The sequence below is a fragment of the Vanellus vanellus genome (genome assembly GCF_965231255.1).
Source record: "Vanellus vanellus genome assembly, chromosome: 10".
Taxonomy (NCBI): Eukaryota; Metazoa; Chordata; class Aves; order Charadriiformes; family Charadriidae; genus Vanellus; species Vanellus vanellus.
In genome coordinates, this window is record NC_138915.1 from 21,246,627 (window position 1) to 21,259,372 (window position 12,746).

A 12,746-nucleotide genomic window follows, 5' to 3' on the forward strand; every position below is an offset into this window, starting at 1 on the left:
GGTACTGGAAAGAGGCACTGCCGCGAGCATGGCATCACTCAGCAGAGGCTCCCCAGCCGAGCAGACAAGACCTGAGAGGGAAGGAGAGGAGATTTCATGGTTGCCATGGCAGTGGCAGCATGGGGCCATGGCAGGAGAACAAGAAATATTCACTGCAAGCTTATTTTTGTAGCTTCGTAAAAAAAAAAAAAAAAAATCTGTGAAAACAGCTGAAATAAATTTACAATGAATATTTCCAACGTTGCGGTACTTTGGAGTCAAAGAAACACGCGAGTACCGACGCATTAGACAAGGTGCAATTTTGCTCTGAGCTCTGCTACTTCGTAGAAACCAACGAGGTGACAAGGTTATGTCCAAAAGGATCTTGCAAATCACAGCGCTAATGTGTTTGCTGCCTTTCAGGGCTTAAGATACTACAACAGGAGGAGAGTTCCTCTAAGAAACACTGTCACGCAGGCGGCTGGCAGAAATCACCCAGTGTCATGCAAAATGGAGCCATTTACTGCCCCCCACACCAATTCTTGCAGGGAAACTGCATGTGACAGGATGTTTTGCAGTCTGTCTTCCCGATTATCAGCTTATTTCCACAGCCACGTTTGGAAGGCAACATCCACTTGCGGTTCCTGGGGTACAGGAAAGGGCTCATGCAAAATGTCCAACAGCATCATGAGCGGATGGAGAAAGATGGATAAGTTCTGCATGCTGGCTCACACCTGCGTTACAGATGGGTTTTTAAGGAACAAATAACGGGGAGACGCTTTAAGAGTGACTGGAACGTGATGACCTGTAACTGCAGAAAACTGCATGTCACCATGAGATGCCACTGCAAAGGGTGTCCTGTGGGTAGATGATCCAGTCTAACTAGAAAAACCTCCAGAAGGACTGGGGATTTTCTTGCGAGCAGAAAAAGTACCTTAGGCTGGGGAAGGTTATGGAGCAGATCATCCCGAGTACCATTACACAACACACACAGGACAACCAGGTGATCAGGCCCAGTCAGCACAGGTTCATGAAAAGCAGGTCCTGGTTGACCTGATCTCCTTCTATGACAAGATGACCTGCTCAGAGGATGAGGGAAAGGCTGTAGATCTTGTTCACCTGGACTTTAGTAAAACCTTCGATACCGTTTCCTATGGCATTCCCCCAGAGAAAATGGCTGCTCTTGGCATGGATGGGTGCCCTCGATGGTTGGATTCGATGACCTTAAAGGTCCCTTCCAACCTAGATGATTCTATGAGTCTACGACTGTCGCTACTAGTAAACTACTTCCCTATCCGGCATTCATAGAACTCACAACTCAACTGTGGATCAGATTAGGATCTTTATGAATAAACCATAAATTTCTATGGCTTCAGGGTAAGAATACACCTGACAACTGTCCTCTTGCCAGGCAACATGAGCCGCTACAGCACAGTGTGAGGATGGGGAGGAGAGCATTCAGCGTTGGTCCATTTTGCCCAATTGATCCCCACTTCTTTGGGGCGTCTGTGCATTACCAGTCTATCGTGGCGTGATGCGCAGGATTAAGTGGAGAACATGAATGTGCCCTCGGTCTTTGGCACTATATAATGTTTTCTTTTTCCTTCCTTAAAATTGTCCTTTGGCCTTAATTAGCTCACAAGCCCGTTGTTCAAAAGCTGAGATTTCCTCTCTGGATTTCCCCCCGCTTTAGTTCAAATCACATCTAAAGATAGAGCCCTCCTTTCATGAATAGCACCACTTCTTTTGCTCGCGTTGCCAGTGTGGTTAGGGCCTTATCAAATCTCTTCCCTACCATAATATTTCTTTTCAAGGTAGCTCAGTAACCCTTACCTGTTTTTCCATTTTGACCTGCAAATAGCAAAATACCATCAACTGGAAAAGATAATTACTCACTTGTGAAAGTAAGTGTTATTTTTTTATTCTATGATATGGGCAATACAAATGTCACTCCAAGTCAGGTTGTATTAAGTAGTTTCGTGTCACGTGACACAGTGTGAATTGACACACGCTGTGCTGTTGTATGAGATCGAGGGTTGCTTGTTTGAAGAGAGTTTTTCTTTTCTATTTAGGAGAAGATATTAGGTGCTATAGATATTACGTGGATATCCAGCCATTAGCTAAAAAATACATCCAGAAAAAGGTATAATTTCTGATATTCAGACCAAAAGAAAACCTGAAAATGACTGCTTACTTCTAACATTTCTACTGATAGTCAGCTTATTCCTTACTGTTTGTTAAGGAGAATAAAGACAAAGGGAAGACACTACATCTGTAAGTAAATACAGTTAATGCAGAAAAATCAAACAAAAAAAAACCCATGCAGATTCCAAAAGTCAAACTAAATCAGGGATACGATAACTTTTGTTTTATGTTAGTAACTGGTAGCACACTCTGAAAAGCCTCTTATCAGTTTCAGCATTGTTTCATTTTTCAATAATTTACGGAAAACTCCGGGAGTTACCAGCAATAATTCTCACGCTGCTAATCCACACACCAGATCAGTCTTACCTGACATCCAGTACTACCAGCCTCTTCATCACTCAAGTTTTATTAGAAAATGGTGGGATGGGACAAAAGAGTTAATTCCTTATTTAAATCACACCTAGGAGTATTTACAATAAATAACTGAAATCAGAATACCTACACTGATGTTAGGACTTGACTCAAACCCCCTTTCAGTCAGGTCAATTAAACGCCTTTCAGTCAACTCAATTAAAATCCTAATCAAAGCTCATTAAACCCAAGCACACGAACCCTGACAGCATTTCTTTGTTCATTTATGATTTTCCAGAACCTGGTATTTTCCATGAATCTGGAAAGCCTCGGTGCAGCTCTCTTGTACAGGCACAGGAAGGCTGTTACTCGCAACCAAGGAGGAACAGAGGGGTTCTCCTGGCCACAGCCTGATTAAGTTGGTGGATAAGTCAGCACCCTCTCCCCATTTTCAGAACTAAATGACAAACTGGATTGCTCAACAAACCCACATCTGAACAGGCCGGTGACCCTCAGCAGCATCAGGTTCAGATGCAGTGAACCTTGAAGAAGCCTTCTTCTCAAGGTGGTCCTCTCCTTCACTTCCATCACGCTCCCCACCATACCAACAAGCCATGCCACGACAGACACATTTCCCCATCCTCAATGACCTCCAAGCACACAGTCGCAGCTTTGGATTTATTATTATTTTTAATTCTATCCTTAGGCCCTTTCTTATGTGTAACCTCCGACCTCCCCTTTGCCATCCCTAATATTTCGGAAGCAATGACTGCCTTCATCTGCGTTTCCCGTTCATTTCAACGGGAGGAAAATAAAAAGCTCGAAGTAAAACCTAGCTGAAACCTCTCCCTTTCAGCTGGTGTTGCATCAAAGTCATGGATTTCAATAATCAAATTCCACAACACACTCACTTGAAACCAGGCCCAAGCTGACTATCAATATTCAGTGACTCCCCAGTGAACCACTGCTTACAATTTGTAATGAACCCCCAAAGCAAAGGAGTCTCACAAAGCTTTATGATTTGATCATGAAAGTTTTGCTGCACTCTGAGGTTTGAAACCCTTTAGCTGAAGATGGAATTAAAAAAAAAAAATATATATATATATATAACCAGCTCAACTTGAAGGGTCTGTATCCCAGGTAGTGAGGACAGAACAGCATCAAGAGCCTCAAAAAGGCCTTGATCCAGAGGAGGAGGGAGTTCCCCTGGCACAGAACTGAGGCAAATAGCCGCGGGTTGTCCTCATCTCCTGCTCTGGCACAGGGAACCTGGCAGGAGAGACACACGTTGGAGACACAGAGCAGAAGCCACGGGCTCTGAAGCCAGAGCTCTGTGAGATGGCACAGACGCTCAACCGCGACTCTGGGGGTCAACCCTGGTCCCTCTGCAATTAGTAGCAACGAGCACGTGACGCCACTGCCACCTCCCAGTCCTCGAGCTCTGTCAGTACGTCTGGACCTTATCCCCAGCCTGATCAAAACTTCCACGAAACTCAGCTGGAGTGCTAGGCTACTTGGAAAATAAAAAGCAGCACTGTTCGAACCCTCTCCACCGTGTCCCACTTGTTGGATTGTCCGAAAGGAGGGCCTCAGGTCGAGGCCCTCACGGTGGGCCAAGGCTGGCGACCTCACGCCAAACCTGCAGGCCCCACAGCGATGGTTTGGAAAATCTGGCCTCACACAAAACGCTTTTCGAGCGTGGTTTTGCGTGGTTCCCTGCACAGGGCGATGCAGCCCCCTTCGTTTTGTCCGCAGCACCGGAACGGCGTATTCTTCACAATGACTGGGGTTGGGGCGTTGCATTTGCAAGCAAAACACACTCTTACTTTCTCAATATTGGCTCCTTTATTGCAGGCTCTTATAGCTGACAACACAGCAGAGAACTTCATAAAGAAAGTCTCATGATAGCTGTTATTTATTATGCAAATACTGTCTGCCATGGCAACATTGCATGCCGTGGTTTGCTTTATTTGCTCCGGTACATGCATATTCAAATTAAGGCTGCGTACATTGTGCCTACACATTACAAAGATTTTGTTTTCCTTGACACTTACAGGAGAACAAACTGCAATTAATACAGCCTGTTTAAGCAGACAGCACCCAATTAGTTATCATCCATTTTCAGATTGGGACTCTAGACAAAAAAACATGGAGCCGGCTTCTTATTCAAAAGGAAAATACATCCAAACTACAGGTTTTCAAAGACACGTTTAACTCACAATGGCCAGGATACTCACTTGGCCTTTAATGTGAAATGGAGTGTTAATTTTTCTCTGTCACCTCTTAATTGCTTCCTTATTATACTGTTCAAGCAGTTAATTGCTAGACTGAGTGAAAGAGTGTTTTCAAGGGAAAGGAAATGCCACAGCATGAAAGAAAAAAAAAAAAAAAAGAAGCAGCGCACTGGTGTAATTGGGCCTGATATAACGTTAGTTGTGGCACTGCCTTTAATGGTGACTACAAAAATTAATAGGAAAAGCCAAATTGTTTTGTATTGCACAACAAGCTAGGAGACGTGTCGGGAGGTTTTGCCTTCAGCTGCCACGCACTTTGCGGGATCGCGCTCTCAGCAAGTCAATCTATTCTGCGCGTGTGTACACAGCGCGCGTCCTTCTGCCTAGTCTCTCGCAAGAAGGTACCTTACTTATTTGTAGCGCATGAGCTGTTTCCTCAGGTTCACGTCTCTCGTTCGGCTCACGGTTATCTTCAGAGCTGACAAGAGCATCCCAGTGCCTCAAAGCAGGGAGCACCAGGACTGGGAACAGCCGTGCAGATGCAGCCTCCGGCTCTCCACGTGACCGCTCTGCTGCGGAGGAGTGATCCTGCGCAGCAAATTTGAAGAAACAACTATCAAACGTTTTTCTGCCATTCCTGCAAACGCAAGGAATTGAAAAGCCTGGCCTCCCGCTTCCAAGGGCGAACGTACCTGACAGCAGTTGGGTCGCCCCGTCTTGCCTCAGCCCAGCAACGCTGATGCGCCTCCTCGGAAATCAAGGCCGGTCCTTTTGCAAGAGACACGCGATTCGGTAGGGAAAGACTTTAACTGTTGTCACAGAGGGAAAACAGATACTCCAGGTGCAAAGGCAAGAATTACAGGCATTTATTTAAACAACAACATGGCATTGCGGGCTCTAATGATGATCTTTGCATGACGGTGCTAGAATTCATTATTAGTATTATTTCCTGCATCCTCTAGTTTTTATTAGAGAATAGTAATTATTAATGGAGGAAGGAAGCAGCAAAAAAGCAGATGCCAATGATACTGTTGCATGGTGGATTTAAATATGCACGTTAATTCATAAGAAAAGTGAGTTAAATACGAATTTTGAATTAATTTCCTAAATGTAGCTTCCCATTGGACAATAGAAAGGAGATGATCCAGTTACCAACTTGTGCTTATTAGCATTCAAACATGCTGATTAACTCATTAGTAAGACTACATTTGAAGTCCTCCCTTTTGTTTTCTTCTCTAAACTGTTGGTCTTCCATTTATTTATTTGCCAGGAGGAAGAAAACACATTTATTTAGGACTGAGAAGAATGAGTCAACCCTGGCTGAAGAACAGCAAACTTTATACAACATTGAAAGGGGATATTTTTATTTTACAAGAGTTTTTTGAAGTAGTACTATCATCTGCAGAACCGGGTGGGTGAAGATAAGCAGGTGCCTGATAGGGTTGCGATTTCATCAGAAGAAAGTTAGGGGCAGCAAATATCAACCCAAAACTTAGCTCTCCACCAGGCAGATCTCAGAACTGCAAAGAGAACTCCAAAACGACATTCTGAACGTCAAACTGAGAGCCTGGCTGGTGAAGCTCTGCCTACGTCCTGCCAAGCGACCAGACGGCTCACAATTCTTGTAGCGCGTTGCTGCCGTCCGTTTACACACGCTGCAGGCATTAGTCACCCAAATCCTTAGCCACAAACAAACAAAACAACAACAAAAAAAATCCCACTGGAGGCATGGAACATGCGATTTACAGTCTCAGAGCTGAGATGCACAAAGTAAGCAGAAGGTGCGAGCTCTGTGCGTCTTCACCACCTGCAAGTACCATATCCAGCAAAGACAAACACGACACCCCTCTATAAGGCTGCTGAACTCGCCCCTTTTCCCTGCTTAATAAGACTGGTTTCATCTCACTGGTACAGCCAAGGTACCACTTTTAGTCAAGGGAAAAAAAAAATGAAACAAGGCAAAGTCTTACTTTGCAGGACTTAATCAAGCTTCTACCACCATGCTGAAAAAGGTAAGGAGAGGCAGAAGAGCCCCAGGCAGAGGTAGCAATAGCTGACATGCAAGGGGACGGCTGCAGAGGGACCATACCGCTGCATCAAACTTTCTGGGACTCTGACCCTTTGTCAATCCCCAGCAGAAACCTCCGCTCATCTTCCCCACACAACCAGCAATGGAGAAAGGACCCGTTCTGTCCTTGTGAGCCAGACACCCATCTATGGCACGCGGGACTTACCAGCTCTCACGAAGGTGAATCGCTCGGTAGCAATCACAGCGCCAACTCCCAACTCCTGGCCACGCTGAGTCAGCATATTCTCAAATCAGCCATCAGGGAAAGCTTTCAAAACTCTGTAGGCCCTTTTAGTGACTATTTCGGTGCTTATTTGGTGCGTCATTGGACTAAACCCCTGAGAATTTGCACAATAATAGCATTGCGGTACCCTGAGATTTTTCACTTCTTTTCATACAGTAAATGCTGTGTCTTGGCCATATCCCAGCATCTCCATTATCTCCGTGCTTATACGGCCTTCGCTTCCACCTGACCTATATGCCTCAAAAGCTTTAATTCGTTTTCTTCTCTCCCACCACCCTTGTGGAATATTTAACAATAAAACGCTGAGGCATAGGAGAAATTAAATATTCTACCACAGATAACACAGACCATCTTTCTCCTCTGGCCTTCCAATGTCTTCCTGCTCAAACATCGGAAAAAAATTATTAAAAACAGTTGAAACATATCAAGAAATCTCTCTCCCCCCCACTGGTGTAATCAACAAGTCTTTCGAATTCCGTCTAAACACACCTGAAGAGCTCATTTTGCATAGCAGAATTTCTGAAACCTTTATTTGAAAACGTTTGATCTCCATATAATGCTTAAATATATGTATATGTTACCCCCTATGCAGTATCTTGCTGTTATTATAGTATGGTAACAATCTTTTTATATATTCCTGCAATTTAAGAGGACACAAATATGGTCTCTGAATAGGACGTAATTAAATTGAACAACCTGATGTCTTATTTTCATAGAAATCCATTTTATTAAAGTGCCTGTTTCCATTCTTATATTAAGTTCTTTACCTAAATCTCTCTCCTTTTTCTCTTTAACTTCCAATTTGCCTTTGTCTAAGGATGCTGACAATGTCCTATATAGCCTTGAAATCAATTTAGTGAGACACTCTCTTTGTACAACAATTTTTCAATCTGTGACATTTGCATTTCTATACCTTTTTTTAATTCACAAAGAACAGCATGTCTTATCCAAAGGAAACGGGAAAACCGAGCTCCAGGAATATTAAAATCTTCTACAAATTGGTCAAATGATTTAAAACGTCCATCCTTAAACAAATCTTTAATACAAATGAACTCTTTTTGTTGCTAGGTTCTAAAGGCTCCATTTTTAATACAAGTGGAAGGTCCTCATTATAACACAATAGAGTTAAAGGAGACAATTTCTCATTCCAGCCCATGAATTTATGCACTTTCCCCATATTTTACAGACTGGGAAATAGTTGTTAACATAATCTTTTCCTGTCACACCATTTTTATGTATATTTTTATGTCGGCGTTATCTTTCAAGTTCTGTGTGTATATATCCTTCTCCAAACTTGTAAAGGAAATTACCCTTGTCAGGTCCTTATCACTCAGAGTTGTGATGAGTTAGTCCTACTCTCCTGTCGCAATTCTTGAAGACCTGCTGCATTTTATTGCAAGGAGCCTTCCGTTTACCTTCCCTAAACCTTCGAATGCACCACAAACTTTAACCGTAAAAAGAAATACGCTACATTTCTCTTTATCTCAACTACGTAAATGAAAGGGTAAAATAATAGTCCTTCACACAGAAAGAAAACAGGAGAGTAGTAGGAAGAACTATAATTTAAAGCAGAAGTTTGTTCTACAGGATTTAGAGCATAAAAGATTTAGATTCCACAAGGTAGAAACATTCACCTAAACCTTCTGATCTCCCTAAAATAGAGCCAGACTTTAGAAACTGCCAAATGAACCAGAACTATGAGGTCTCATACTGAAAAGGAGATGTCTCTACCAGCCAGAGAGCTGCAGAGCCGACGGATTGTTTAGGATGAGTTAATCTCACTGAACACCGGGCTGCTAAAACACAGATGTCCGAGCTAAGTGCCCTTTGACTATGCTTTCTCCATAGTTAATGGAGACAGACAGCAGGTATCCCACCTAAAGCAGCTGGGATGAACTTCTCTCTGGAGGCAGAGGGCCGACAGCTGAAGGACCCTGGATGACAAGCTTAGACAACGTGCCAGACTCCAAGCTGCCCGAGCAAAGTGGAAAAAAAAAAAACCTTTGGCCCATGGGTTTGCTTCCATCAACAACTCCACCACTTCCAAACAAATACATGCCGAGCACCTGTTTGGCAAATATACCATCCAGCCATTTCTCAACAAATGGGGCTGTTCCTTTGTTCTCAAGAGGTACCTTAAACCCTGCACAGTTATTAACTGTATGTCCACAGGGAAATCTCTCGGTTCGGGCTCGTGTAACATTCCTGCTCAGGTCGTCTTCTGGACCCAAGGTTGCGAAGGTATCATACCTCCGTAAAGATGGTGAATTGCAGCTTTTCTGCTCTAAAAGTAAGAAAAAAAAAAAAAAATCTGCATTTTCATGACAGATGGGAAGTGAAAACACTAAGGAGGCGACAGTAAAAACAGGGCTGTCAAAGCATTGACAGGGAAAGCGGTGTCTGAAGAAACTACCCTTGGACACCTTCCTGCCATAACCCCTTCCTACAAATCGAACATGTTAGCAGCAGAGGGCTCGATATCAGGAGATGTTAATCAGTCCACACCAAAGTCAACAGGGACTGAAGGTGCTTAGCACAACTGAGGTCAGGTCCCAGAGAAAACACCTCTCAGCTTCCCCCAGAAGCACTACCAAATAGAGGACATCAAAACAGCCTAAAACCAATTAAAAAAAATCACACAATTCTATATGCAATTTCTTTGCTTTTTCTTCTGGTCTTCAAGTTTTTCAGCGTTTCCACGTTGAAACTGTTCTCCAAGCAGACAATCGCAAACCTTTTTTTCTTTTAAGTAGGAGAACTGAGACTCTGTGCCATAGCGCGACCCCAGGAGCTGAGGTGCACGGAAATTCCAGGACAGTGCAGTAATACTCCCAACATTCATGCGGCCACTGGAGAGGCTTCAGGTTTTTCCCCTGAATTTAGAGTAGCCAGTGCTTCCTGCTCCGGGCTCCTCACCTGTCTCTCAGTGATAATTAATTACAGACCCTGACCTACATCTACAACATTTCTATATTCAAAATCTCAATTAACCAAAAAAAAAAAAAAAAAAATCTAAGTCTGCATTTTCTTAGATACACCTGATCTGGCTGATAGAAGGGCTTTATAAAGCCACTTCAGTCTGGCTGTGGACAAAGCATCATCAGTATCAACAATAATCACAAGCACCCAAAATCTGAGCTTGCAAATATAAATGCTAAACACCCTAAGTACCTAAGGAGGAAACCATCTACATTAACCACTTACCCAATCAGAGAAAACAGAGATGAACATAAAACTGTAACATAATGACAAATATTAATCTGAGATTACATCACAGAAGTACAAAGCACAGAAGCGCTGAGGTTGGAGCAACCTCTGGGGATTCTCCACTCCAAGCCATCTGCTCAACACAAGGTCAGCTAAAGCAGGTTGCCCGGGACCACGTCCAGTCTGGTTTTGAATATCTCCACAGACAGAGGCCACAAACCCCTCTCGGCAACCTGTTCCACCGTTTGATTACCCTTACACTAAGAAATGTTTTTCTTAAATGTAAGTGGCTGAAATGCTGAACATAAATGCTACCACAGAGTGGGAACACCGGAAGACCCTCCTATCCATCTCTCCACCTCAACAGAGCTCAATGTCTTCTCTGAGAGCTGTTCATCCAACCTGTTCCCAAAGACTTTCCATGACGAAAACACCACAACCTCCCCTCTCTGTTTCAGTGCTTCACTTTCCTTCCTCTCCTTCACCTGCCTGCATTCTGACTTCCAGTACCTTGTCAGATTTCCCTTCCTTGCTTTAAGTACTTAGTGTAACCAAACAATTGGGACCAAATTCATTCCACTACTGTTCTGTTAAAGGCAGCGGATTTACTTTAGGATTGAATTTGCTCTTCTTATGTGGGAAACGGGGGATTCAGAAGGAGATAAAAGAAGAACGAAAAGAAAAACTGACCTTGGTGGTCATATTTTCTTTACTCCAGTAGGGCCGCTCGCTGAATGCACACAGCCAGACCAACAATAGCGCTTGCATTTAAACTCGGGTGGGTGTAAATATAGGTAAGGGCACTAATCAGCCAGGTGGCTACATGTTACCCTGAACACAAGCAATTAAGTACAAGGGCAATTTTCTCCCAGAGGTTAGTTATTTCATAGCCAATTACCCAAGCAGCTTCACCCCACTTTGAACTGTGTGTGGAGTAAGAGCCACGTCTGCATCTGGACCTTCAATAGATTCCCTGTAGCTTTAGCCATCAGCCCTATTCATCTTTTTCTAAAGTAGTTACAGCATCCACCTGCCTTTCAGTATTTAGCTCCTTCATTTGTAAAGAAGCAAGCAGAACATTTGAACAAAAAGATATTTTTATCTTTATAATAGGCGAGGCAATTTTGGCACTATATGTCTATGAAACTCAGCATTCAGCCTTGTGTGGTATCTTCACAAAAATCAGTGAATGCACTTTATTAAACATATACACCCTCTGCAAGGCTGGCCTTTCGAGGGAGAAATCCGTATTGTTTCCTGTTCAGAATATGGCAGGTCCAAGGAAGATTGACCGAATGCACCGGAGAACACACCCGGCTAACACGAGCGAGCACTGCCATCTATTTGTGTAATGCATTAATAATATAATTACACCTTCAATATTAATAGAATACGCTGAATATCTCAGAACAGATACATATATCACAGGCTGCGTATGTCTGCGTACGTACCAGCAGTACTTATGTTTTATTCCCACAAGACGCGCGTTCCGCTGCGTTACACACGCACACACACCCCCGCACCTCCGTGCCGCCAACCCACGGGCACGGGCTCAAGGCAGCCGAGGCCATCGCCAGAGCAAAAGCGCTGTGGGCTCCAGAGGCAGAAGTCACCCCACCGGCCCACCCCTGCCCTGCCCCGCACCATCTGTAGAGCTGAGCTCTACTCGTAGCATCAGGTACTGCTCTTTTCTCTCCAAAACTCGCATCCCGCAGGCCATAAGTCAGCGAAGTACTGGAGCGTGCGTGGAACTCGGATAGTTTTGCCATCAAAAGGTGTAACCGGACCAGGTTCTGCATATGGCTCACCAACAGAGCGATCCCCGTGGCGGAGCAGCTCCCTCTGCCAGGTCCCACTCCTCTGTCCCACCAGTGACACGAAGAGCCTGGAGAGCACAGCACAGCTCAGCCCCCACAGATACAGTGCCCTGGGATCCACCAGCGACCCCCTGTCCCCAGTGGAAGGAACACAAAAGCATCTCCTGGCACTACCCAGGTCAGCCCAGAGGGGGATCAAGGTAGAGTTCAACGTCCCGGTGCTATGATTTCATAAAGCACTTCTGAACCCCTGGGTCTCGTGCTCAAAATCTTCCCCTAAATTACAAAGTGGACAGAAAAAAAAGAGCGTAGAGTTAGAATAACATGAAAGCCCATAACTGATGCTGTTAATTTCTCTGAGCTTTCTTTTGCATCCTTTCTGATAGATTTTAAAATAAGAGATATCTCAGATCTTTTAAGGAAAAAAAAAAAATAAAATCTGAATGTGGAGCAACACCCAAGACAAGCCACACATTCTCCTTCCATAAGGGGATTAAAAAATACTGGAGAAAAGGCAGGTTCCCTCAGACTTTCCCGTTTCTAGGTTGCCAAGTTCTTGCTAAAAGAAGAAGATAAAAGCAGAACACAAATAGAATTTTAAACGACAGAAAAAAAAATCAATTTAAAAAAATTGAGTAATGTTTCAATAGTTGCTTTTCACTCTGGACAGGTGAATAAACTGGAAAAGTTTTTTTTTCCCC